The 27,881-nt window shown below is 46.5% G+C and overlaps 1 long non-coding RNA gene across 1 annotated transcript in view; it reads right to left on the bottom strand.

Moving 5' to 3' along the window:
* Positions 1 to 24,094, bottom strand: part of LOC135047236 (uncharacterized) — a 32,496-nt gene extending 8,402 nt beyond the window's left edge. Inside the window, exons 1-2 of the long non-coding RNA XR_010239735.1 lie at positions 23,836 to 24,094; positions 23,224 to 23,339 (exon numbers count right to left, since the gene is read on the bottom strand). This is a non-coding gene — a long non-coding RNA (uncharacterized LOC135047236). The remainder of the gene's footprint in view (positions 1 to 23,223; positions 23,340 to 23,835) is intronic.
* Between the last annotated feature and the right edge of the window lie 3,787 nt (positions 24,095 to 27,881).

Genomic DNA, 27,881 nt, shown 5'->3' with positions numbered 1-27,881 from the left:
GTGCCTGTACGCCGAAAGTGTCCCGCAATTTTTCTGGCCACCGACAGCATCTCTTGCACGCCCCTGTCGTTTTTTAAAAAATTCTGCACCACCAAATTCAAGGTATGTGCAAAACATGGGACGTGCTGGAATTTGCCCATATTTAATGCACACACAATATTGCTGGCGTTGTCCGATGCCACAAATCCACAGGAGAGTCCAATTGGGGTAAGCCATTCCGCGATGATCTTCCTCAGTTGCCGTAAGAGGTTTTCAGCTGTGTGCGTATTCTGGAAAGCGGTGATACAAAGCGTAGCCTGCCTAGGAAAGAGTTGGCGTTTGCGAGATGCTGCTACTGGTGCCGCCGCTGCTGTTCTTGCGGCGGGAGTCCATACATCTACCCAGTGGGCTGTCACAGTCATATAGTCCTGACCCTGCCCTGCTCCACTTGTCCACATGTCCGTGGTTAAGTGGACATTGGGTACAACTGCATTTTTTAGGACACTGGTGAGTCTTTTTCTGACGTCCGTGTACATTCTCGGTATCGCCTGCCTAGAGAAGTGGAACCTAGATGGTATTTGGTAACGGGGGCACACTGCCTCAATAAATTGTCTAGTTCCCTGTGAACTAACGGCGGATACCGGACGCACGTCTAACACCAACATAGTTGTCAAGGACTCAGTTATCCGCTTTGCAGTAGGATGACTGCTGTGATATTTCATCTTCCTCGCAAAGGACTGTTGAACAGTCAATTGCTTACTGGAAGTAGTACAAGTGGGCTTACGACTTCCCCTCTGGGATGACCATCGACTCCCAGCGGCAACAACAGCAGCGCCAGCAGCAGTAGGCGTTACACGCAAGGATGCATCGGAGGAATCCCAGGCAGGAGAGGACTCGTCAGACTTGCCAGTGACATGGCCTGCAGGACTATTGGCATTCCTGGGGAAGGAGGAAATTGACACTGAGGGAGTTGGTGGGGTGGTTTGCGTGAGCTTGGTTACAAGAGGAAGGGATTTACTGGTCAGTGGACTGCTTCCGCTGTCACCCAAAGTTTTTGAACTTGTCACTGACTTATTATGAATGCGCTGCAGGTGACGTATAAGGGAGGATGTTCCGAGGTGGTTAACGTCCTTACCCCTACTTATTACAGCTTGACAAAGGGAACACACGGCTTGACACCTGTTGTCCGCATTTCTGGTGAAATACCTCCACACCGAAGAGCTGATTTTTTTGGTATTTTCACCTGGCATGTCAACGGCCATATTCCTCCCACGGACAACAGGTGTCTCCCCGGGTGCCTGACTTAAACAAACCACCTCACCATCAGAATCCTCCTGGTCAATTTCCTCCCCAGCGCCAGCAACACCCATATCCTCCTCATCCTGGTGTACTTCAACACTGACATCTTCAATCTGACTATCAGGAACTGGACTGCGGGTGCTCCTTCCAGCACTTGCAGGGGGCATGCAAATAGTGGAAGGCGCATGCTCTTCACGTCCAGTGTTGGGAAGGTCAGGCATCGCAAACGACACAATTGGACTCTCCTTGTGGATTTGGGATTTCAAAGAACGCACAGTTCTTTGCGGTGCTTTTGCCAGCTTGAGTCTTTTCAGTTTTCTAGCGAGAGGCTGAGTGCTTCCATCCTCATGTGAAGCTGAACCACTAGCCATGAACATAGGCCAGGGCCTCAGCCGTTCCTTGCCACTCCGTGTGGTAAATGGCATATTGGCAAGTTTACGCTTCTCCTCCGACAATTTTATTTTAGGTTTTGGAGTCCTTTTTTTTCTGATATTTGGTGTTTTGGATTTGACATGCTCTGTACTATGACATTGGGCATCGGCCTTGGCAGACGACGTTGCTGGCATTTCATCGTCTCGGCCATGACTAGTGGCAGCAGCTTCAGCACGAGGTGGAAGTGGATCTTGATCTTTCCCTAATTTTGGAACCTCAACTTTTTTGTTCTCCATATTTTATAGGCAGAACTAAAAGGCACCTCAGGTAAACAATGGAGATGGATGGATTGGATACTAGTATACAATTATGGACGGACTGCCACGGTTAGGTGGTATAAAAAAACCACGGTTAGGTGGTATATATTATAATAATAATACAATTATGGATGGACGGACTGCCTGCCGACTGCCGACACAGAGGTAGCCACAGCCGTGAACTACCGCACTGTACACTGGTTGATAAAGAGATAGTAGTATACTCGTAACAACTAGTATGACACTATGACGACGGTATAAAGAAAGAAAAAAAAATACCACAGTTAGGTGGTATATATTATAATAATAATACAATTATGGATGGACGGACTGCCTGCCGACTGCCGACACAGAGGTAGCCACAGCCGTGAACTACCGCACTGTACACTGGTTGATAAAGAGATAGTAGTATACTCGTAACAACTAGTATGACACTATGACGACGGTAAAAAGAATGAAAAAAAAACCACGGTTAGGTGGTATATATTATAATAATAATACAATTATGGATGGACGGACTGCCTGCCGACTGCCGACACAGAGGTAGCCACAGCCGTGAACTACCGCACTGTACACTGGTTGATAAAGAGATAGTAGTATACTCGTAACAACTAGTATGACACTATGACGACGGTATAAAGAAAGAAAAAAAAAATACCACGGTTAGGTGGTATATATTATAATAATAATACAATTATGGATGGACGGACTGCCTGCCGACTGCCGACACAGAGGTAGCCACAGCCGTGAACTACCGCACTGTACACTGGTTGATAAAGAGATAGTAGTATACTCGTAACAACTAGTATGACACTATGACGACGGTATAAAGAATGAAAAAAAAACCACGGTTAGGTGGTATATATTATAATAATAATACAATTATGGATGGACGGACTGCCTGCCGACTGCCGACACAGAGGTAGCCACAGCCGTGAACTACCGCACTGTACACTGGTTGATAAAGAGATAGTAGTATACTCGTAACAACTAGTATGACACTATGACGACGGTATAAAGAAAGAAAAAAAAATACCACAGTTAGGTGGTATATATTATAATAATAATACAATTATGGATGGACGGACTGCCTGCCGACTGCCGACACAGAGGTAGCCACAGCCGTGAACTACCGCACTGTACACTGGTTGATAAAGAGATAGTAGTATACTCGTAACAACTAGTATGACACTATGACGACGGTATAAAGAATGAAAAAAAAACCACGGTTAGGTGGTATATATTATAATAATAATACAATTATGGATGGACGGACTGCCTGCCGACTGCCGACACAGAGGTAGCCACAGCCGTGAACTACCGCACTGTACACTGGTTGATAAAGAGATAGTAGTATACTCGTAACAACTAGTATGACACTATGACGACGGTATAAAGAATGAAAAAAAAACCACGGTTAGGTGGTATATATTATAATAATAATACAATTATGGATGGACGGACTGCCTGCCGACTGCCGACACAGAGGTAGCCACAGCCGTGAACTACCGCACTGTACACTGGTTGATAAAGAGATAGTAGTATACTCGTAACAACTAGTATGACACTATGACGACGGTATAAAGAATGAAAAAAAAACCACGGTTAGGTGGTATATATTATAATAATAATACAATTATGGATGGACGGACTGCCTGCCGACTGCCGACACAGAGGTAGCCACAGCCGTGAACTACCGCACTGTACACTGGTTGATAAAGAGATAGTAGTATACTCGTAACAACTAGTATGACACTATGACGACGGTATAAAGAAAGAAAAAAAAATACCACAGTTAGGTGGTATATATTATAATAATAATACAATTATGGATGGACGGACTGCCTGCCGACTGCCGACACAGAGGTAGCCACAGCCGTGAACTACCGCACTGTACACTGGTTGATAAAGAGATAGTAGTATACTCGTAACAACTAGTATGACACTATGACGACGGTATAAAGAATGAAAAAAAAACCACGGTTAGGTGGTATATATTATAATAATAATACAATTATGGATGGACGGACTGCCTGCCGACTGCCGACACAGAGGTAGCCACAGCCGTGAACTACCGCACTGTACACTGGTTGATAAAGAGATAGTAGTATACTCGTAACAACTAGTATGACACTATGACGACGGTATAAAGAATGAAAAAAAAACCACGGTTAGGTGGTATATATTATAATAATAATACAATTATGGATGGACGGACTGCCTGCCGACTGCCGACACAGAGGTAGCCACAGCCGTGAACTACCGCACTGTACACTGGTTGATAAAGAGATAGTAGTATACTCGTAACAACTAGTATGACACTATGACGACGGTATAAAGAATGAAAAAAAAACCACGGTTAGGTGGTATATATTATAATAATAATACAATTATGGATGGACGGACTGCCTGCCGACTGCCGACACAGAGGTAGCCACAGCCGTGAACTACCGCACTGTACACTGGTTGATAAAGAGATAGTAGTATACTCGTAACAACTAGTATGACACTATGACGGTATAAAGAATGAAAAAAAAACCACGGTTAGGTGGTATATATTATAATAATAATACAATTATGGATGGACGGACTGCCTGCCGACTGCCGACACAGAGGTAGCCACAGCCGTGAACTACCGCACTGTACACTGGTTGATAAAGAGATAGTAGTATACTCGTAACAACTAGTATGACACTATGACGACGGTATAAAGAAAGAAAAAAAAATACCACGGTTAGGTGGTATATAATATATTGTAATACAATTATGGATGGACGGACTGCCTGCCGAGTTCCGACTGCCGACACAGAGGTAGCCACAGCCGTGAACTACCGCACTGTACTGTGTCTGCTGCTAATATAGACTGGTTGATAAAGAGATAGTATACAATACATACAACAATATACTACTATACTGGTGGTCAGGCACTGGTCACCACTAGTCACACTGGCAGTGGCACTCCTGCAGCAAAAGTGTGCACTGTTTAATTTTAAATTAATATAATATTATGTACTCCTGGGGGCTCCTGCTATAACAACCTGCAGTGCTCCCCAGTCTCCCCCACAATTATTATAAGCTTTGCCTTTTATACATTGATGTGCAGCACACTGGGCTGAGCTGAGTGCACACAGACTGAGTCACACTGTGTGACTGGCTGCTGCTGTGTATCGTTTTTTTTCAGGCAGAGAACGGATATAGCAGAGAACGGATATATTATATTAAAATAAATAAAAGTTAACTAACAACAACTGCACTGGTCACTGTGGTAAACTCTGTCTGACTCTGCACAATCTCTCTCTCTCTTCTAATCTAATTTCTAATGGAGAGGACGCCAGCCACGTCCTCTCCCTATCAATCTCAATGCACGTGTGAAAATGGCGGCGACGCGCGGCTCCTTATATAGAATCCGAGTCTCGCGAGAATCCGACAGTGTCATGATGACGTTCGGGCGCGCTCGGGTTAACCGAGCAAGGCGGGAGGATCCGAGTCTGCTCGGACCCGTGAAAAAAACATGAAGTTCGTGCGGGTTCGGTTTCAGAGAAACCGAACCCGCTCATCTCTAGTGTACACACGGTGAGATTCGGGCTATGCCCGATTCTCACCATGCGACAGGGGCCGGGTCGGCACTTAGCCAGTATCGCAAGCACATAATGAGTGTGCTTGCGATACTTGCTATGTTCGATTTTGGCTAAGTCCCGATTTTGACTATCTCTTCTATAGAGATAGTCAAAACTGACTTGCCTGCACAGTCTATTTTTTCTTTCGATGCCGACCGCGCTGGACCACGCATCGACATCGAATCGGGATCGCAAGGTGACTGTCACCTTGCGATCTGCACTAACTTTTCTTCCGATTCTGACTATATAGTCAGAATCGGAAGAAAAAATCTCACCGTGTTTACACACCCTAACTCTCTCTGCACATGTTATATCTGCCTCCCCTGCAGTGCACATTGGCCCTCATTCTGAGTTGATCGCAGCAGCAAGAAAGTTAGCAATTGGGCAAAACCATGTGCACTGCAGGGGAAGCAGATATATCATGTGCAGAGAGAGTTAGATTTGGGTGGGTTATTTTGTTTCTGTGCAGGGTAAATACTGGCTGCTTTATTTTTACACTGCAAATTAGATTGCAGATTGAACACACCCCACCCAAATCTAACTCTCTCTACACATGTTATATCTACCCCTCCTGCAGTGCACATGGTTTTGCCCAATTGCTAACTTTCTTGCTGCTGCGATCAACTCAGAATGAGGGCCATAGTTTTGCCCAACTGCTAACAAAATTCCTGCTGCGATCAACTTGGAATTATCCCCATTGTTCCCTTTATTGAGAGAACCGCAGGCTTAGTTTTACATATCTGTGAGTGAGAATGCAGAAGAGGGCCAACAAACTGGATTCCAACCAAGGAAAAAACTTGGGAATGCTGCGTAGAAGGCAGCATCATGAGAGAGATGGAGATGAATGAGAGAGGTGATAGACCCGGAAGGTGACCCAAAGCAAAAGTGCACCAGACTGCAGAGTCAATGGGGGTCATTCTGACCCGTTCGCGCGCTGCTTTTTATCGCAGCCGAGCGAACATGTACCCACTGCTCATGCGCCAGCACATGCCAAACAGCTGAAGGCCATAGCTGGGCTGCGATCGCCTCTGCCTAATTGACAGGCAGAGGCGGTCGCTGGGCGGGAGGGAGAGGAACGGCGGAGTGGCATGCCAAATGGCTGATGGCCGTGCTGGGCTGCGATCGCCTCTGCCTGATTGACAGGCAGAGGCGGTCGCTGGGTGGGGAGGGAGAGGAACGGCACAGGCGTCATACGCAGCGGCTGCGGCCTGGGGAGCGACGAGTAGCTCCCGGCCAGCATGCTAAAGCTGTGCCGATTGAGAGCTACTCTTAAAGTGCAAAGGCATCGCCACTGTGCGATGCCTTTGCACTTATGCAGGGGTGGGGGGCGGCACTGACATGCGGGGCGGACTAGCCCTGTGCTGGGCGTCCCCCCGCATGTCAGTGTGAATGATCGTAGCTCTGCTAAATTTAGCACAGCTACGATCATCTCGGAATGAGGGCCAATAAGGGAGAGCCGACAGCCAGGATAGTTAGTGTCCCAGTTGGAGATTTATCAAAGACTGGAGAGAGATAAAATGTAAAGATATAAAATATCAACCAATCAGCTCCTGTCATTTGTGAAACACAACCTGTAACATGGCAGTTAGGAGCTGATTGGCTGGTACTTTATCACCATCCATTTTATCTATCTACAAGGCTTAGTACATAGACTGTAAAATGACAGGAGCAGAGTGGGTGATATTTTATCTGTCTCCACTTTATCTCTCTCCAAACTTTCATAAATCTCACCCCCCGTGAGGACTGCGGACGTAGTCTGGTGGAGAGTTAAGCTAGGTATATACTGAGCCGTTCAATGTTGGCTTTTCCCTCAAACTGCCAACATATTGTGAGCCCAACTATGGGGGTAATTCCAAGTTGATCGCAGCCTCACGTTTGTTAGCAATTGGACAAAACCATGTGCACTGAAGGGGAGGCAGATATAACATGTGCAGAGAGAGTTAGATTTGGGTGTGGTGTGTTCAATCTGCAATCTAATTTGCAGTGTAAAAATAAAGTAGCCAGTATTTACCCTGCACAGAAACAAAATAAAACACCCAAATCTAACTCTCTCTGCAAATGTTATATCAGCCCCCCCCCCCCCCCCCCCTGCAGTGCACATGGTTTTGCCCACCTGCTAAAAAATTCCTGCTGCGATCAACTTGGAATTACCCCCTATGGGTGTGTATCCTGCGCTATGTTTGTAAACAAATTTGTTCACAAACATATTGTGTCGTCCCTGCAGCACAGTCGATGGGTGCTATATCTACCCCTATATATACCCCTTTCCCAGCACCATCACCTCTCGCATATAGCAGTCCTTATTTTGGTGCTCCTACCCCTATATTTTAAATAGGAACAGTGCGCACATTCAGCGCACAGCCCAAAAAGGGTCATGTTCTTGCTGGAAAGGGGCATGGTCACACAATAGTACCCCCAATTAAAATTAGGCTACACAGTAGTGCAAGTTTATTCACATTTTATCATGCAACAGTGTCTCTTAAGGCCAGTACTCACTGGCCGATGTCAGAGAGATGTGTGCTGAGCGAACCGCTCAGCACACATCTCTCCCGGCGCTCAGCACAGCGCGATCTGTGCTGAGCGTGCGGGGGGAGACGGGGGGCCGCTCACTTCACCCAGCGGGTGAAGTGAGCGACCCGCTAGATTGGCCTGCATGCAGGCCAATCTAGCAGCAGCGATAGCGATGCGCGGGGCTGCGCATCGCTATCGCTGTGAGGGCTACACACGGAGCGATCGTGCTTAAAATCTAAGCAATCTAGTCAGATTGCTTAGATTTTAAGCAGCGATCGCTCCGTGAGTACCCCCCTTTATTCACGTTACATCACACAGTAGTACAACTTTACTTTGTATACAATACTCCTAATAGTAGTGCCCCTTATATACACTTTAAATCACACTGAATTGCTCCTTATTCACATTACACTAAACCAAATTGCTAGTTATTCAAATTAGACTACACAGTAGTCAGTGACTAACATCTCAACTGGGTGAGCACAGGTTACTATGCACTATGGGGGTCATTCCGAGTTGATCGTAGCTATGCTAAATTTAGCACAGCTACGATCAGGGACACAGACATGCAGGGGGATGCCCAGCACAGGGCTAGCCCGCCCCGCATGTGCCCCCCCCCCCCCCCCCCCCGCACAAGTTCAAAAGCATCGCACAGCGGCAATGCTTTTGTACTTGTGGAGTTACTCCCAGCCAGCGCAGCTCCTGCAGCTTCACGGGAGTTGGTCGTATCTGCTCCTGGTCACAGCGGCTGCGTGTGACGTCATGCAGGCGCTGCGGCCTGCCCCCGTTTGGTCCGGCCACGCTTGCGTTGGCTGGACCGCGCCCACGAAACGGTGGCTAAACACCGCCGTTCCGCCCCCTCCCACCCAGCGACTGCCTCTGCCCGTCAATCAAGCAGAGGCGATCGCAGCCCTTCTACGGCCTTCGGCCGTCTGGCATGCGCCGGCGCATGCACAGTAGGGACCCGTTCGCTCAGCTGCAATAAAAAGCAGCGAGCGAATGGGTCAGAATGACCCCCTATAGATGATGAAATTGCCCCAGTGCCTGATGGGAAAGGTCCTTTCAGTGAAGGGAATTTAGGAGCTACTGTACCCTCTCTGTAACTAATATAAAGGTGTGTACACACTAGACTATATTGTGTACAATGTGCTGGATGTGGATACATCGTTCACGATATCATCCAGCGTGTATGCACTATACCGCTGATGACGTGCGCTGCCATGTGTCATCAGCGACATTCTGCGCCGGACACAGGTCTGACAGGTGGCAACGGCCAGCAAGGGCCATGCTGCAAATGAAAATGCATCCTAGACGCAATGTAATGCAATATGACGCACACGCTTCTGCTGTTTAAAATTATATGCGGCTTGCCTATATTTTGTGTGTGACTACGACTGTTCTTGCATGCAGTATGCTATGCTACAGTGTTTTCCTGGAAAACACTGTAACATGGCATTTCGGATACAGATACAGCCAAAATTACACACAGACTATAGGCATGTTGCATATCATTTTAATGAGCAGAAGCTGTCCGTGCATCTTTTTTCATTACATTGCACCTGTGGGAAACATTTTCACGGGAAAAAATCACAAAAAAACATGCTCTGCGCTACAGAGTCCCGCCACGTCATGGCACAAGTTGAAGGGCTGTTTAACATGACTGCAGCAAGGATGTAAGAGGAGACATCTGTATGTATACAGATATATTTGACACAGGTGCCAACATGGTAGGGACACCCAGGGGTATATCTAGGGGTCTAAGCGCTCCTGGCAAATTAACGAACTGGGGCCCCCCACCCAGGGACACAGAGGGGGGAGATACAGATAGGCTGAGGTCAGGGACACTGAGAGGGAATTACGGGGAGGGTGCGGACAGGGATACTGAGGGGGAATTATGGGAAGGGTGTGGACAGAGACACTGAGGGGGCAGTTACAGGGATGGTGCGGGCAGGAACACTGAGGGGTAATTACAAGGAGGGTGCGGACAGGAACACCGAGGGGATATACTGTATGCACACATACATACAGTTAAAAAACCCTCTCTAGGTGTGATGGCAGTACATGTCTAAGCAAATTCAGTTGACAAGGTGTGCTGGGACTTGTAGTCTCAACACAGCTGGGCAGGCAGTCACTGGTCTAGATACCTCTCCATACAGAGCTCTTTGTAACCTGTGATCCTGACTACCAGGATAGACCATGCAGTGTAGCTACGGTACAGCAGAAAATGTACAGGTACTGTATGCTCATGCTGCACTGCCTGATGGTGCTGATTGTAGTGGCTGGTGTTTTGTGACAGACTGCGTGGGACCAATGAGAAGGGGAGCGGAAAAGGAAGAGCCTCGCCCCTCCCCATACCTGGAAGTGCCCCACTCCCCGGCTATATTCACCATCATTGTGACTGTAGCCACAGAGAGTGTCAGAGTGCAATACACTTCTGAGAGTCCGGCAGTGGATGAGCACTGCTAAGGGATGTAGTGAGAACTGCTATGTCATTCTACCCCCTGGCGCGGGTGGCACTGCCGGGCAGCGCCCCCTCCTTGGCCGGCGCCCTTGGCAAGTGCCATCCTGGCCAATAGGAAGATACACCCCTGGGGACACCCAGGGTCTGGGGTACCGCATCAAGATTTGGTCACGGAACCAGAGTTTATTCATATAAGTGGTTAATTCACATATCATTGATGAACAAGTGGCGCTTGGTCTGTGTTTGACTGCTATGGCAGCAGTAGTCGGGACAGAAGGGATGGTAGGAGAGAAGATGCCCAAGTGTTTGCTTGAACCATGTCGAATCCATGCCACTTGATAAATCGTTTTATTCAGAGAGATGTGGAACTACAAATACTAGCCTAAACTACATTGCTGGAGAGATCAGTCTGTATCCATTTATTTCCTGTCGGATGTTCTGTGTGACAGAGGGGTATATTCAATTAAGGTGGAAACTGTCAACTTGTTGAAAAGACGGCAGTTTTCGACTTTATCAGGTCAGAAGGGGTTCCGACCTATTCAGTGCCGAGCATTTTTATTCGACAAGTCGGGGAATTCGACTTGTCGAATAGTACGTGAATTGGCGGTACAGCTGCCGATTCAAGTACTTCTGAGGGAAACGGGGCCAAATTCGACAGGTTTTGGCCCCGTTTCCGACCATCTCAGTTCGACTTAAAACAAAAGTTGTATTGAGATGAGGGATCTGAGAGGAGGAGACGGGGGAGAGCTGCGGGCAGACAGGGGACAGCAGCGCTACAGCACAGCAGGAGGATGTGTTATAGCCGCCGCTCACGGCAGCATCCACCCGGCTCCAGCAATTGAGGTCCCACTTGTTGGAGCTGGGTGGATGCTGCCGTAAGGTCTGGCGGCTGTGCCACATCCTCCTGCAGCGCTGCTGTCCCCCGTCTGGCCGCGGCTCTCCCCCGTCTGGCCGCTGCTCTCCCCCGTCTGCCTGCAGCTCTCCCCCCTCTCTGATCCTTCATCTCAATCTGACTTTTTTAAAGTCGAATTGAGATGGGCATTGAATATCCCTTGTCGGATCCATTCCGACAAATGCATGTTGGAATGGAGCCGACCTTAATTGAATATACCCCAGAGACAGTTCAACTAAGTTGTTTGATTCTTTAGGAGACTACCAGGACTGTTTGGACCAAGATAACTTGTTTAGCGCTGCAGATGAATATGACTTATTCCAGTGGTTCTCAAACTTTTTGGAATAACGGTGCCCTAGAGTATCAGAATTTTTTCACAGCACCCCTAGGCCAAAAGTTTCTTATTGAGAATTTTAGAAAACAATAAGTAATTTATGTTTATGTGTCATCCTTAGTTTCTTTAGTGAGGTGCAGGACAATATTTGCTTCTGTTTGTCCTCATTTTATAATTGGCAGCCACAAGCACAGGTTTTGTCTATTACTTTGACCAGAAACAGTTTGAATTGGTCCTGGACCACCAATCCAAGGCACCCCTGCTAGTGTCCTAGTGTCCAGAGGCACCCCAGGGTGCCTAGGCACACAGTTTGGTAACCACTGACTTGTTCTATGTTCACGCACCCTCACACAACGCATCACAGTATAGGGGGTGTTACATATAATTACTTACCATGGTATGAAAGACGATTAAGGTGACCTGCCCAAATGTAGTCAAAATGTACAGTATGCAGAGTATATATACAACACAGCGCTCAGCCCCTGATGATAAACTTATGGGGTGTCAGTGTTCACTTTATCTGTGTAATCTTAATTATATTAATGTATCACAGGTGTAAATCATAACTTATATTGATGTTGAAGAGATAATAATAATAATATTAATAATAATAATAATAATAATAATAATAATGTCAGCTTGAGGTACCAATTAGATTTTTATTGGGGAGTCACAGTGCTCCTCCCAGGCACTTAGTAAATAATATGGGTTAATTTTATAACTATTCGGGGTTAATTCAGTCCATGCAATTGCGTGAATTTCCTCCTGTACGTTAATTTTCAAGAATCTCTGACCCTTGTCATAGGTCCGTATAATTAATGTGTCCAAATGATCCAATCAAAATTAAGAATAAAAAGTTGCAATAAAGAATAAAAGGATCCAATTGCTGATCGCAAAAGACAATGCTAAATGTGTTGTCACTGCCCTAAATAGGGCCGTCTTTAATCCTGCTAACCGCAGCAGATATAAATGTCAAATGCAAATATAAGTTGGGGGATATATGTTCTGGGGGTGCGGCGTCCCGTAACCCTCAGGTGCATATACTTACCCTTCTTCTTCTGGTCGTCTTTGCCTCTCGTCCCCCGCTGTGCTTGTTTGTCTGTCCCTCCGTCTCGCTCCCCGGCCGGTGTAGAATCTGTGTGCAGCCTGCACACCGAAGCACGGACCTTCGGGGCGACGGAATCACCGGCGGCTACGGCACTTCCGGGTACTGTTAGCCTGTTACAGGCGCTCAGTCCCCGGCGCGCTGCAGCACTGACGGCGGCTCTACTTCACTATCCAGTGAAGGAGACTGCGGGATCGGGAAGCGATTGGTCTTGTCAGCGGATGTTTGAAGGATGCTAAATGTTAGAATTATGTCGTCTTCCTCCAACGCGTTTCAGCCTTAGTTGGCCTTCCTCTGGGAGCAGTGTATCAATTAGTGCTGTATGGGACTCTTTATATGGTCCCTCCTAATTTCTGATTGGCTGTGATTAATTGAATAATTGTGAGTTAATCTAGAACACACGCTGAATTGTAATTGATACTGTTTGATGCAAACGTTATTTCGTTTTGCATTTGATGCAGTGTTTCAATTGCGGATTTAAAAATACATATGAGCCTCCTTATAATTTATTTGGATAATACAGGACTTGTGATGTTTCAGTGAAATACATAATGTTCTGGTGAAATACACAAATTGACACTGTCAGCCTTTTAGTTTCATGGAATAAACTCAGATTAACAATCCTTATAAGTGCCAGCTTAGTATGTTGAATTACCCTGACAGTCATCATTCCTGATGGACTTATATATGTGTATCCCCCATATTGCATTACTAATATGGAATGAGTGGACAATCAATTGGTAGAGGAAACTTAGTAAAGGAAAGATGTGTTTGTCTAACATTTGTTCCATATCTTATCCGATTTGTGTTCTATTCTGTGAGTATATTGATTCACTTCTTATGTTGTATTGGCAGAGCCAGATGCCGACACTTGTAGGTGAGAAGACAAGAAATGGTTAAACGGATATTGAGGGAGGGAGGGAGGGGGGTGGTGGTGAGGGGATTGGTATGGGAGTGGAGGAGAGGGACCTATGTTTACCTCATTGGGGATGGAAAAAGAATAAAGAGGGGGTATGTAGGTAGGTGGGGAATGAAGATGAATGGATGGTTGGTACGTTATGTGAAGATAAGGAATATTCAATATATGTATTTGAGTGAGTCTTTGTTATACTATGTCTGAAGTGCCCATGTATTCTTGATCTTCTTTTTGTATATTAATTGCATCCCCCGTAATTATGTGTCTAAATTCATTCCACAATGATTGGGATTCTTGTCCAGTTCCTCTTGTATGTTAATCTCCTTCTCTTCTCAGGGAATCGGCTATGGTTATGGTTGAATGCCACCTAATTAAATTCTAGTTCTTCTTACATATGATGGATCTGATACTGTATGTCCCCCTTTGTTGCCGCGATGCATTCGCGATCAAAAAATTTATTTCCTTTGGATCACGTCTGCAACTATTTGCACATGCCTGTGAACATGCGCACACATTGCAGAAAACCAGTTTCTCCCACGAAATAGTCACAGCTGCAATCAGGGTGGACACATCTGAATGAGATGTGAGGATACAAACAGTAGCGGGATAAAACTGTCGGTGGTGGTAGGGAAACTGTGTATGCAGGGGTTAAAGTGGACCAGAACAGGAAGGAACTGTGTTCCATCAGTTATGTTTGGAGAGGGAGCACATTCTGACTACGCCCACGGTACTGAGCCTGTACCAATCAAAAGTCACTCCTCCTCTGATCGAATTCACCAAGTGCTAAGCCCACACTGCCTTCAGTTCGTTGGACAGGACTGCAGTCTCCACCACCCATAACTTGGCAGGAATGAGATACTGTGTTGTCATGATGTCTGTCTCATTCCAGCAGCATACAGAGAGGACAGGCATCTGGGTAGCAGAGGAGGATGGACCTCATTCCCACAGGGGCGCCTCCTGGAGTGACACTAAGACATTAGATCATTATTACATAAGATATTTGAGTCTCACTAGTCAGTCACAGCAATACAATTTACTGCAAGTGTGTCATCATACCTTACAGGTACACTTTGTGGGGAATTCGAATGCCTAAAGTAACGGGAGATCACAGAGGGCAATACAACATATCGCACCCATTAGTGTTGGGTTTAGCTGCGTAAAGCGACTAAACCCGACTGAACTAATAGGCGCGATCGAGCTGAAATGTCAGCGCCTGCAGCCAATCGCGCCCAAGCGGAGGTACATTTGAATAGCTCCATTGTGCGCCATCTAGTGGCTGCCGGGTACAAATACAGTACATTTGAATCTCGCCCTATGTGTGTGATTAGCTGACAGAGTATTTAACAGCTGGAGCATTCTCACCCAAATGAACTGATCCTCAGGGTCAGATTATTCCTCTAAATGCAGGTATTCTCTCAGCTCTGCTTCCCACTGACAAAGTGTTTTTTTACTCAGCTCTTACTGTATGTCTTCAGCACACAAGATGGCCACCCGTTCTTATCCACACACTTTTCTCAGACCTACTGCTCCTCTTCTATCAGTTGTCTCCAGCTTTCCAGCTGCCCTATTACAGGGCGCCTCTCTGTGTGTGCATGCCCCAAAAAGCACAATGCTGTGTGGCAGCTATAATACCTCAATTATCGGCAGGGCTGTTTCTAGCCAATTTGGCTCCCAGTGCGAGATTTAAAAATGCGCCCCCCCATGACATAAAAAAAGTGCCCCCCCCCCACCTAGATAAAAAAAAAACTTGCGCGTGCACCCGGCAAGGGGGCGTGGCCTCATCTGAATGGGTGTGGCCTCATCTGAAAAGACTACCTCACATTCCAGTTTTTGACCCTGCTCCAACAGATCACGACCACCACAGGAAAAAAAAATTCTACCATATTAAGCCCCACACAGTAATGCCCCCTGCACCATATTATGCCACACACCGCAATGCCCTTGATACATTAAATCCCCACACTACGGCAGGCAAGAGTCCCCATTTCACACATTACGGCAGGTGTCCCCATTTTACACATTGAGAGAGAGAGAGAATACTTACAGAGGCGATTACCGCTCTTCGGCCCGCCTCACCAGTCGCTCCTCGCGCTCGCCTTTCCCTCTTCCTAACTTGGATCCCCCTCTGTACTCCGCTCGCGGGAAGGGGGAGTTTCGCGGAGTGACGGGGTTGCGTCGTGACGTAACGACTCAACCGCGTCATTCCGTGAAACTCCGCCCCCCGAGCGGGTTACTCAGGGAGAAATAGGAGGGGGAAGCAAGGAGCCACAGTTAGTGCGGTTGCACTGCTCGCCTGCCCCAAGAAATGGCCCTGATTATCGGGGACATTACACAGTCCCTTAGAGCGCTAGAATGGAGTGGGTAATCAAGCTCTGAGGTGGAGACATGAGATGTGAACAAAACATAACACATTCAGCAGCACATTAACATTTACCATTATTCACTATTTTTATTTACATAACCTCCTTGCTTCTGTGTTGCACAGTCACTCCATTTAGGTGCCGATTTAATTGAATGCTGGATTTCTTGCACCTAGAATATGGCTAGTGCAAAACCCGATATTAATGATGGTATTTTGATGATTGGCATAAAATCAAGGGGCAGCACGTGTTTCTCTTTGCATATGCACCAAACCCCATATTAGTTTACTGATTCTCACATTATCATAAGATAGTATATTAGGTTTTTCTGGCTACACAACACTTTGGGGGTCATTCCGACCCGTTTGCACACAGCTGTTTTTTGCAGCGGTGCGAACAGGTCGGTTCTGCACATGCGCGGAGGCCGCAATGCACAGGTGCGTCATTGCCCAGCGGCGGCCGTCGCTGGGCAACGTCAAAAACGAAGAAAGCGATCGCTTCAGCGATCGCAAGAAGATTGACAGCAGGAAGGCTTCCGGGGCGACAACTCACCATTTTCTGAGAGTGGTGAGTCCAACGCAGGCATGTCCAGACGTTTGCAGGGCGGGTGTCTGACGTCAATTCCGGGACCGGACAGGAAGAAGACACTGCAGCGGGTGAGTAAGTTGAAAGCTACTCAGAAACTGCACAAAAAGTTTTTGCATAGCATGTCTGCACAAGCGTTTGCAGCCTAGCTATGCAAAAAAGCCCTCCCCCGAAGCCGGCATCGAGTTGATCGCACGGGCAGCAAAAAGTTGCTACGTACAATCAACTCGGAATGACCCCCTTTGTGTGTGACTAATGCGCCCTACACACTTGCTGATGTGTGCGGGCGCAATGAACAATCTCGTTAAACGATAAATCATTCATATTGCTCAGTGCGTATGTTCCAACGATGAATGATGCGCGTCCCCACAGCCGTTCATCGTTGGTTTTCCCTTGTTCTGCATAGCAAGTCAATTTGGACGATGGTCGTTAATCATTGAAATCGACCATCGTCCAAATTGGAAACGTCGGCAAGAGTGTAGGGCCCTTAAGAAACAGACCCCTTGTGTATTGTGCTTAATGCTGGACACAGAGCTAGGACAGTTGTCCTCCAACAGAAAGTTCTCTATGTGGCACTAGTGTATATAATAATAATAATACTACATAATAATAATAATAATAATAATAATAATAATAGGTACTAATATGTTGTTATTTAGATTATCCAAGCTTTGCTTTATCTCAGCCTATGTAAAAGCTTGTGACACACTTATTTCTCTTTTTTTATACACCATATGGTATATCTCCCTATGTACATTATAGAGTGGTTATCATAGAAGATAATACAGTGTCAAATATTAATGCCATAAAACATATATGCATGACAAAAACAATTATATATGATATATTAGTATTCCATAAAAACAGATGCATATACAACAGATCAGGTTTGTGTTCTTTCATAAATAATACAGTAACCAAACTCTTCACCTCCGTTGTACTTAAGCGCACATTGAACAAGGGCCCTCATTCCGAGTTGATCGGTCGCAAGGCGAATTTAGCAGAGTTACACACGCTAAGCCGCCGCCTACTGGGAGTGAATCTTAGCTTCTTAAAATTGCGACCGATGTATTCGCAATAATGCGATTACTAACTACTTAGCAGTTTCAGAGTAGCTCCAGACTTACTCTGCCTGTGCAATCAGTTCAGTGCTTGTCGTTCCTGGTTGACGTCACAAACACACCCAGCGTTCGCCCAGGCACTCCCACCGTTTCCCCGGCCACTCCTGCGTTTTTTCCGGAAACGGTAGCGTTTTCAGCCACACGCCCCTGAAACGCCGTGTTTCCGCCCAGTAACACCCATTTCCTGTCAATCACATTACGATCGCCGGAGCGAAGAAAAAGCCGTGAGTAAAATTACTTTCTTCATAGTAAAGTTACTTGGCGCAGTCGCAGTGCGAACATTGCGCATGCGTACTAAGCGGATTTTCACTGCGATGCGATGAAAAATACCGAGCGAACAACTCGGAATGAGGGCCAAGGTCTCATCTATTTTTTCTGACCATTAGGCTTTATGTAGCTCCACTACTTTACTCTGGAATGATGTCCCCATTGAGTTTTGGAGCTTGAATCAGTATTAATTTGACATTTTCCAGCCTCATCTATTAGATATTCTGTATTCTACTTCACTGCATTTACTACTTTTCACTTCTGTATTTTATCTTTCTGCCAGGAGAACTCCTGCAGGATTATGTTCTCTTACAGAGAACTCATCCAAACGCACGAAACCTGGACAATTAATCTATCTAATAACGCTATAGGAAAAGAAGACAAATACAAATACATGTCATTGAACACCATAAGGCTCACAGAGCCTGATTCTGAGTCCCATGATACAGTGGACCAGATGTGATGACAACGTTTTGCGGCCTTGCGGGCTGCTGGCCAAAATCTGATGTTTTTTTGAAGGGGCAACTACTTACAAGACAAAACCATGCCTTGAAAGTGATTGCCCCTTTATAAAAACGTCTGAGTTCGGCCAGCATCCCGCATGTCCCCCGAACTCGGGCGTCATTACATCCGGCCCAGTATGTCTGTTGTATGTCAGATGCGATTGAGTGTTTTTTTGCTATTGTGCATTAGTGATTTTAGATGCACACAGAATGTGTCTTAGAAATATGCTGGGCGTTCCTGAGCGGTGAAGATGGTCCATCTTATAGGCATATTGTAGAAGTGTGGCAGATGTGACGCTGAATTGGTTGCATGACCAGTCGCTCACATTGGAGGCTATGGGGGTCATTCCGAGTTGTTCGCTCGCTAGCAGATTTTAGCAGCATTGCACACACTAGGCCGCCGCCCTTTGGGAGTGTATCTTAGCTTAGCATAATAGCAAACAAAAGATTAGCAGAATTGCGAATAGAAAATTCTTAGCAGTTTCTGAGAAGCTCGAGACTTACTCCTACACTGCGATCAGCTCAGCCCGTTTCGTTCCTGGTTTGACGTCACAAACAGCCACTCCCCCGTTTCTCCAGACACTCCCGCGTTTTATCCTGGCACGCCTGCGTTTTTCCGCACACTCCCTGAAAACGGTCAGTTTCCGCCCAGAAACACCCACTTTCTGTCAATCACACTCCGATCACTTCAGCGATGACAATTCTTCGTTCGGACGTGAGTAAATCTACTAAGTTTTGTGCTAAAATACTTAGCGCATGCGCACTGCGTACCATGCGCATTTTTGCCTTAATCGCTCCGTTACGAAAATCGGCAACGAGCGAACAACTCGGAATGACCCCCTATATTCAGAAGGAAATTGTGTAACTACCATAGGGATGGTGCAGGTTTTGATGGTTCAACCGTCTAAAGATGTACCAAGACGTATCAGTGTCTAAAAACGTTCAAATGGGAACGTCTAGAGGCCCATACACACTGGGCAATTTTGAGCTCAAAATAGATCACTCTTGGCATTTTGAGCCACTTTGAGCTCAAACTGTGTGTATGGGCGGGCGATGAGCGTTGATGCGCACTCCCGGACCATTGCTGGTCGCTGCTGTCCATTGGTTTGTTTTATATATACAGTGTATATATATATATATATATATATATATTATATGTACAGTATACAGATGGAGCCCTCTTCATCTTTGCCTTTAATAGGATTAATTGAGCCAGGGCAGTCAGATTTAATCCCCTGCTGTTTTGTTCTCTCTGTATTGTATTGCAGCTGAGAACAATAGATGAAAGGCTTATACTAATAAACCTTGGTGCACCTAGGCGCAGCAGAGAAGCCAAGATGACAGTGGATCCAGGTAGCACACTGGAGAGGAGATGCAGATAATCTGTCATAAAGACATTATTATTTGGCAAACAAAAAAATATTCTGTATTCCTATTGCACAGATCCCTAATTCTCAGTACTCCCTATTGCACAGGTGTACCTCATTATGTTGATCGTACCCTTAATTGGCTCCTAATAAAAGTATAACCCTAGTAGGCCAGACTAGATAGGCCAAGTGGTTCTTTTTTGCCATCAATTCTATGCTGTTATGATATGGGGGCTTATGGATCGAGAAAAAAATGGGAATGTATTGTTGTGGCATGATTATGTGTCAGATATAAATGTGTATACTTCATGGACATGAATATATGGTATAGGTGGAGTACACTGTAAATGCAATGATAAAAATATTACCAGAAGCCCAAACTTTTAAAGCAAACATTTACTGATTTTAAAAAATGGAGTACCCTCCCACTCCCATACATAGGCAGATCAGAGGCAGAACTCTGGGAGGCAACGGAGTCAGCTGTCACCGGGCTCCTGCTTTGAAGGGGGGCACCTCTCCTCCTGTTACATGTGTTCAGCGACATTAATCAATTAAGTTAAATGACAGCAGCCGGTATCTCTTCTGTAGCGGACTTCCCCACTAGTCACTACACATTACAAATCACACCCTCTTTATTATAGATACACTGGAAGCAGACAACTTACTGATGAAGCTATTTGCTCCTTTAAAGGAAGCATGAGAATTCTAACTATATGAAGTTATTTCTCAGACATTTACAAGTAACTTCATATACTGTAGTTAGAATTCTCATACTTCCTGTGCAAGAGCAGATATCTCCATCAGTAAGGTGCATGCTTCCAGTGTAATAGGTTGTGGGTTCTAATCCTGGATATGTCACTTGCAAATTAATTGTCAGAGAAATAATCAGCATTGTGAGTGACTGAGCAGATCTATGCAGTGCCAGATTAAGGTCCAAATGGGCCTGGAGCTGAAATTTCAAAAGGGCCTATTATGCGCTGCTGCTGGGGGTGTGACTAATGATGTGGGGGCAGTGCCGTAACTAGGCATTTTAGCGCTGTGTGCAAGAAACGACAGTGGCGCCCCCCCCTCCATGTAAGATAGGGGCAGTGCGCGGCGTAGGCGCGCTTCAGATTTATAGGGGCATGGCTTCACGGGGAAGGGGCGTGGCCACAAAATAATAGCAATTCATACTACGCTGCACAGTAGCGCCACTACACCAGGTAGAGCCCCTTTTATACATTACAGCAGACAGCGTCCCCCTTTTTACACATTACAGCAGCCAGTCCCCCTTTTTACACATTGCGGCAGCCAGCCCCCCTTTTTACACATTGCGTCAGCCAGTCCCCCTTTTTACACATTGCGGCAGCCAGTCCCCCTTTTTACACATTGCGGCAGCCAGTCCCCCTTTTTACACATTGCGGCAGCCGGTCCTCCTTTTTACACATTGCGGCAGCCGGTCCTCCTTTTTACACATTGCGGCAGCCGGTCCTCCTTTTTACACATTGCGGCCGCCAGTCCCCCTTTTTATACATTGCGGCCGCCAGTCCCCCTTTTTACACATTGCGGCCGCCAGTCCCCCTTTTTACACATTGCGGCCGCCAGTCCCCCTTTTTACACATTGCGGCAGCCAGGACCCCTTTTACACATTGCGGCAGCCAGGCCCCCTTTTTACACATTGCGGCAGCCAGGCCCCCTTTTTACACATTGCGGCAGCCAGGACCCCTTTTTACACATTGCGGCAGCCAGGACCCCTCTTTACACATTGCGGCAGCCAGGCCCCCTCTTTACACATTGCGGCAGCCAGGCCCCCTTTTTACACATTGCGGCAGGCAGTCCCCTTTTTACACATTGCGGCAGACGGTGTCCCCCTGAGAGAGAGAGAGAGAGAGAGAGAGATACTTACCTTCTCCCCGCTGACAGGCTCCTCGTGCTGGCAGCTCCCTCGGTGCAGGCAGGTGAGAAGGAGGAGGAGGGAGGGGGGAGCAGGGAGCCGCAGCAGCGCTATGTCATTGGTAGTAAGCGCCGCTGCAGCATCCCCCTCTTCTTCCGTATTGGCTGCCTGGCGCTGCTGTGGATGCTGGGATAAAGGAACCGCATCCCAGCATCCACAGCAGCGCCGGGCAGCCAATATAGAAGGAGAGGGGGATGCTGCAGCGGCGCTTACTACCAATGAAATAGCGCTGCTGCGGCTCCCTGCTCCCCCTCCCTCCTCCTCCTTGTCCGCTGCCCGGCGCACACAGCAGAGGCGGCATGTAATGAGTCAATTTGACTCATTACATGCCGCTGGCCGTGCGCCCTCAGGGCAACTGCGCTGTGTGCCAAGCCCACTTTGCACACACGTATTTACGGCCCTGTGTGGGGGAATGACCAGTGGTGTGGGGGAGTGGTCTGCGTAAATGGGCGTGATGTGAACAAAATTAAGAAAAAGGTGCCTACCTATAAAGGTGAGAAGTCCGCCAGTGAAAAGGCATCCTCCCTGCGGCATCCGCTCCAGGAGACTTCCAGGGCCGCTCCCTGAGTTCCCGGCCAATGACGTCCCTCCCCCCAGTGCGCGTGTTGTCATGACAACACTCCACGCTGGACGGGAGCATGTGGGGTCCATGCAGGGTGCTTTTTTCAAGGCTCTATGCTGTTTGTTCTACAGCATAGAGCCCTGAAAAAAGCGCCCTGTGCGGCACTGAAACGTTGGCAAGCTATGCCCTAATTGCATTTTTGCCACACTAAAGCACTATTTTTTTCACCAAGTCCACTGAGTGCCGCCTGGTTCTTATACATCGTGAGGAGGGAAGTGACAGCCCCACTCCAGAGCAGACATCTTTTGTCTGCTTTGAGAAAGTTGCTTGAGTGGCACCGAAACGTAAGCCACATGACTCTGATGTAATGATACTTTTCCACTAAAGATTTTCTACATCTACTTGGAGTGCCGCAGTTTATTCGACACATTACACATTAACTGCTCAGTGATGGCACCCTGCATATAAGGATTCCAGCAAAGAGTGCTAGTTCATTCACATGGACTAATATATATATCTGCTCCGGTGCCCTCAGTATGAATGGTATACACAAACACTGTTCCCCCGTTGCTAGGGTAAACAAACAGCGGCACTCCAGAGGCTTAATGAAAAAAGTCAAAACTGTATTTAAATAATTTGTAAAAAATGCACCACCGACGTTTCAGGGTTTACACGCCCCTTCTTCAAGGTGACATACAACAAGATTATAGTGAGAAGCTTACCTTAAGTAAGTAGGAATTACTGCCACCAGCACACGGTGAGTCGAGCGCCACGTCTCCGTCCGCCGGCTATGACATGATCACCTCCGCGCCGTCCGTTGCCTAGCGACAGGGTACATCTGGGGGAACAGCGTCAGGGCAACGGGGGAACAGTGTTTGTGTGTGTGTGTGTATATATATATATATATATATACACACACACTCACACACACCACCACATACAGTACACTCACAAGTGCAAACTACACACACATAAAGTACACCCCCCCACATATACAGACACACAGTACACACTATACACACACAGTATACACACACAGTACACCCCCACAAAGTACACACACACACACACACACACACACACACACACACACACACACACACACATATATAGATAGATATATATATACACACAGTACACACTACACACACACACACATATAGTATACATACATTCAGCACACATACAGTATACACACGTACAGTATACACAATGTACAGTACACACACAGTATACACACACACACAGTACACGCACATGGAGTAGACACACACACCACACATGCTGTACACACACACTGTTGATTCCATTAAACAAGAAGTCATTAAACTTACCAGGCTTCCTGCATCAGCAGCAGCTCCCCGTACAGTCTGGGGGCGGAGCTTGGGCCTGTAAGTGACAGGCTCAGGGCCCTGAGTGAAGGAGAGACTGGAGGGGAGGGGCGGCTACCACACTGCCTGCACGGATCTCAGGTGAGTGCTGGAGCCAGAGGAGGAGATGCACGGGAGAGAGCATGGGCGCTGGCAGTCTGTGACAGGAAAGAGATTATTCCTGTCACTGCTGTCACTCCTGTGGGCCTATTTGCAATGGGGGGCCTGGAGCTGCAGCTCCATCCGCCCCATTGTTAATCCGGCCATGGATCTATGTAGTGTGTGGCTGGACCCCTACATAGATCTACCTAGTTGCAACGGTTTTGAAGTAGCTTCTGATGATTCCTAATTATTTAAAAGAAGTGGGGAGTCTCCATGGTGATGATATTCAGCATATAGAATTTATTATCAAAGAGGCCATGCCTATTTTTCTGCGCAGAGAGAGACGTGACCCAAGACAGACTTCATCCATGATGCCCGTCCCTTCAGGGGAATTCAGGCTCACATATATAGTACAAAATTATACAATAGTTCATAATTGATTAATCAATGGGGCGTGTATTCAGATAACAAGGGGATTATTGATTGGCTGATGGTCACAAACAGGAAATCCAAATATGGTCAGCTGGGCTCAGTTGAAATGGCTGATCTTTTCCTGAAGATGACAGATTGGTTCCACAAGTCTTGGATCTCTCATTCAAACCAATGGAGTTTCTTAATATGCCTTGTAAGCAGAAAGGTCATCTCTGTTCATGTGTCATGATGCTCTTTTCCAAAACCGAAGGTCCATCTGATATGTACTTATCAAAACCATAAAGTGTCATTAAGTTCTGGTTATCTAAACAAGAGGGTCTTTATCTAAGTACCACGTATGCACTTATGTTCTTAGTCACAAGCTAGGGCGAAGGTTGATAGAAACTTTCCACATGGAAGAAAACTGATCATTATTGGAATTTAAAGGAGCCCTTTTATGATATCTACTTATAAGTCTAAAAGCACGATTTCTGAGGCAATACATATATATATTTGATTTTTCTTCATCATTCCTATCTCTTGTTTAATCTCTAAACACAACATATAGTAAATCAAATATTCATTATCTTCAAAATTTCCTTCAAATGAGTGTGGTGTGAGATGTGAGATAGTAAAAGGAAAATCCATTTTCTGGATGCAATCGCTGGCACGAGTCCATTGAGTATCGATGCGAAAAGTCTCAACCCTCCAGAAAATTTAAATAGATAAGAGAAATGAAAGGGGTAGCGACAGGATGTATTCTTGTCTTCTTCAACCTGGCTATATAGGTTGAGGTTCCTTCTTACTAAATGTACATATGATGCATGAGCGTATAAGCACCTATTAGGGTGTATTTCTGATAATCTGACTATGTGTAATAAACTACTGATTCACTGTGTGTTGGTTACTGCAGTGTAGGTAACAGGAGTCATTACCATAAGCTTGGTTCTTGGCCTTCTCTCAGGCCTTGCGAGTGCTTTTCCACATAACCGTCCAAGAATAGGCAGGCATTTTATTGTTACATAAATTATAAAAATTATAAGTATTATTATCATAGCATAGTGTAGTATGTGGTAAAGCCATTTTGAAATTTCGGCTCCCATCCATTCAAAGGGGTCCCAATTAGCCGATTGGGTCATATGTTCTTGTATATCCTGCAACAATGGGATTATAATTATCTGAGATGTTAAAACAACACATTCCTTTAAATTGTTCACAACCACTTTCTGCTTTAGGTAGTGGGTAATCAATGGCTACTCTATTTTGGTATCATACCATCTCTCACTTCTCTGAGTTCTTCATTTATGAGGGCTATAGCTGTACTTGGTGCATTGATAATTGTAGCTAGTCTATAAAAGTTAAACTTCCCAGGTCTATCACAAGTTTATATAACAAGCCAAAAGGCATATCAGTACGGGTATGGTTTTATAATAAGATTTTACTCACCGGTAAATCTATTTCTCGTAGTCCGTAGTGGATGCTGGGACTCCGTAAGGACCATGGGGATTAGCGGCTCCGCAGGAGACTGGGCACAACTAAAGAAAGCTTTAGGACTACCTGGTGTGCACTGGCTCCTCCCACTAAGACCCTCCTCCAGACCTCAGTTAGGATACTGTGCCCGGAAGAGCTGACACAAATAGGAAGGATTTTGAATCCCGGGTAAGACTCATACCAGCCACACCAATCACACCGTATAACTCGTGATACCCAGTTTAACAGTATGAAATATAACTGAGCCTCTCAACAGATGGCTCAACAATAATCCTTTAGTTAGGCAATAACCATAAACAAGTATTGCAGACAATCCGCACCTGGGATGGGCGCCCAGCATCCACTACGGACTACGAGAAATAGATTTACCGGTGAGTAAAATCTTATTTTCTCTGACATCCTAAGTGGATGCTGGGACTCCGTAAGGACCATGGGGATTATACCAAAGCTCCCAAACGGGCGGGAGAGTGCGGATGACTCTGCAGCACCGAATGAGCAAACTCTAGGTCCTCCTCAGCCAGGGTATCAAACTTGTAGACTGTTGCAAAAATGTTTGAACCCGACCAAGTAACAGCTCGGCAAAGTTGTAAAGCCGAGACCCCTCGGGCAGCCGCCCAAGATGAGCCCACTTTCCTCGTGGAATGGGCTTTTACAGATTTAGGGTGCGGCAGTCCAGCCGCAGCATGTGCAAGTTGAATCGTGCTACAGATCCAGCGAGCAATAGTCTGCTTAGAAGCAGGACCACCCAGCTTGTTGGGTGCATACAGGATAAATAGCGAGTCAGTTTTCCTGACTCCAGCCGTCCTGGAAACATATACTTTTCAGGGCCCTGACTACGTCCAGTAACTTGGAATCCTCCAAGTCCCAAGTAGCCGCAGGCACCACAATAGGTTGGTTCACATGAAAAACTGATACCACCTTAGGAAGGAATTGGGAACGAGTCCTCAATTCTGCCTTATCCATATAAAATACAGATAAGGGCTTTTGTATGACAAAGCCGCCAATTCTGATACACGCCTGGCCGACGCCACGGCCCACAGCATGACCACTTTCCACGTGAGGTATTGTAGCTCCACGGATTTAAGTGGCTCAACCCAATGCGACTTCAGGAAATCCAACACCACGTTGAGATCCCACGGTGCCACTTGAGGCACAAACGGGGGCTGACTATGCAGCACTCCCTTAACAAAAGTCCGAACTTCAGGCAGTGAAGCCAGTTCTATTTTGGAAGAAAATCGATAGAGCCGAAATCTGGACCTTCATGGAACCCAATTTTAGGCCCATAGTCACCTCTGACTGTAGGAAGTGCAGAAATCGACCTAGCTGAAATTTCTCCTTTGGGGCCTTCCTGGCCTCACACCACGCAACATATTTCCACCATATGCGGTGATAATGGTTTGCGTTCACTTCTTTCCTAGCTTTAAATAGCGTAGGGATAACTTCCTCCGGAATGCCCTTTTCCTTCAGGATCCGGCGTTCAACCGCCATGCCGTCAAACGCAGCCGCGGTACGTCTTGGAACAGACAGGCCCCCTGCTGCAGCAGGTCCTGTCTGAGCGGCAGAGGCCATGGGTCCTCTGAGATCATTTCTTGGAGTTCTGGTTACCAAGCTCTTCTTGGCCCACCCGGAACAATGAGTATAGTTCTTACTCCTCTCCTTCTTATTATTCTCATTACCCTGGGTAAGAGAGGCAGAGAAGGGAACACATACACCGACTGGTACACCCACGGTGTTACCAGAGCGTCCACAGCTATCGCCTGAGGGTCCCTTGACCTGGCGCAATATCTTTGTAGCTTTTTGTTGAGGCGGGACGCCATCATGTCCACCTGTGGCCTTTCCCAACGGTGTACAATCATTTGGAAAACTTCTGGATGAAGTCCCCACTCTCCCGGGTGGAGGTCGTGTCTTCTGAGAAAGTCTGCTTCTCAGTTGTCCACTCCGGGAATGAACACTGCTGACAGTGCTAACACATGATTTTCCGCCCATCGGAGAATCCTTGTGGCTTC

This window comes from Pseudophryne corroboree, chromosome 1 (genome assembly GCF_028390025.1).
Source record: "Pseudophryne corroboree isolate aPseCor3 chromosome 1, aPseCor3.hap2, whole genome shotgun sequence".
Taxonomy (NCBI): Eukaryota; Metazoa; Chordata; class Amphibia; order Anura; family Myobatrachidae; genus Pseudophryne; species Pseudophryne corroboree.
The sequence above is the reverse complement of the archived record's forward strand: the minus strand, read 5'-3'. Positions and strand labels throughout refer to the sequence as shown.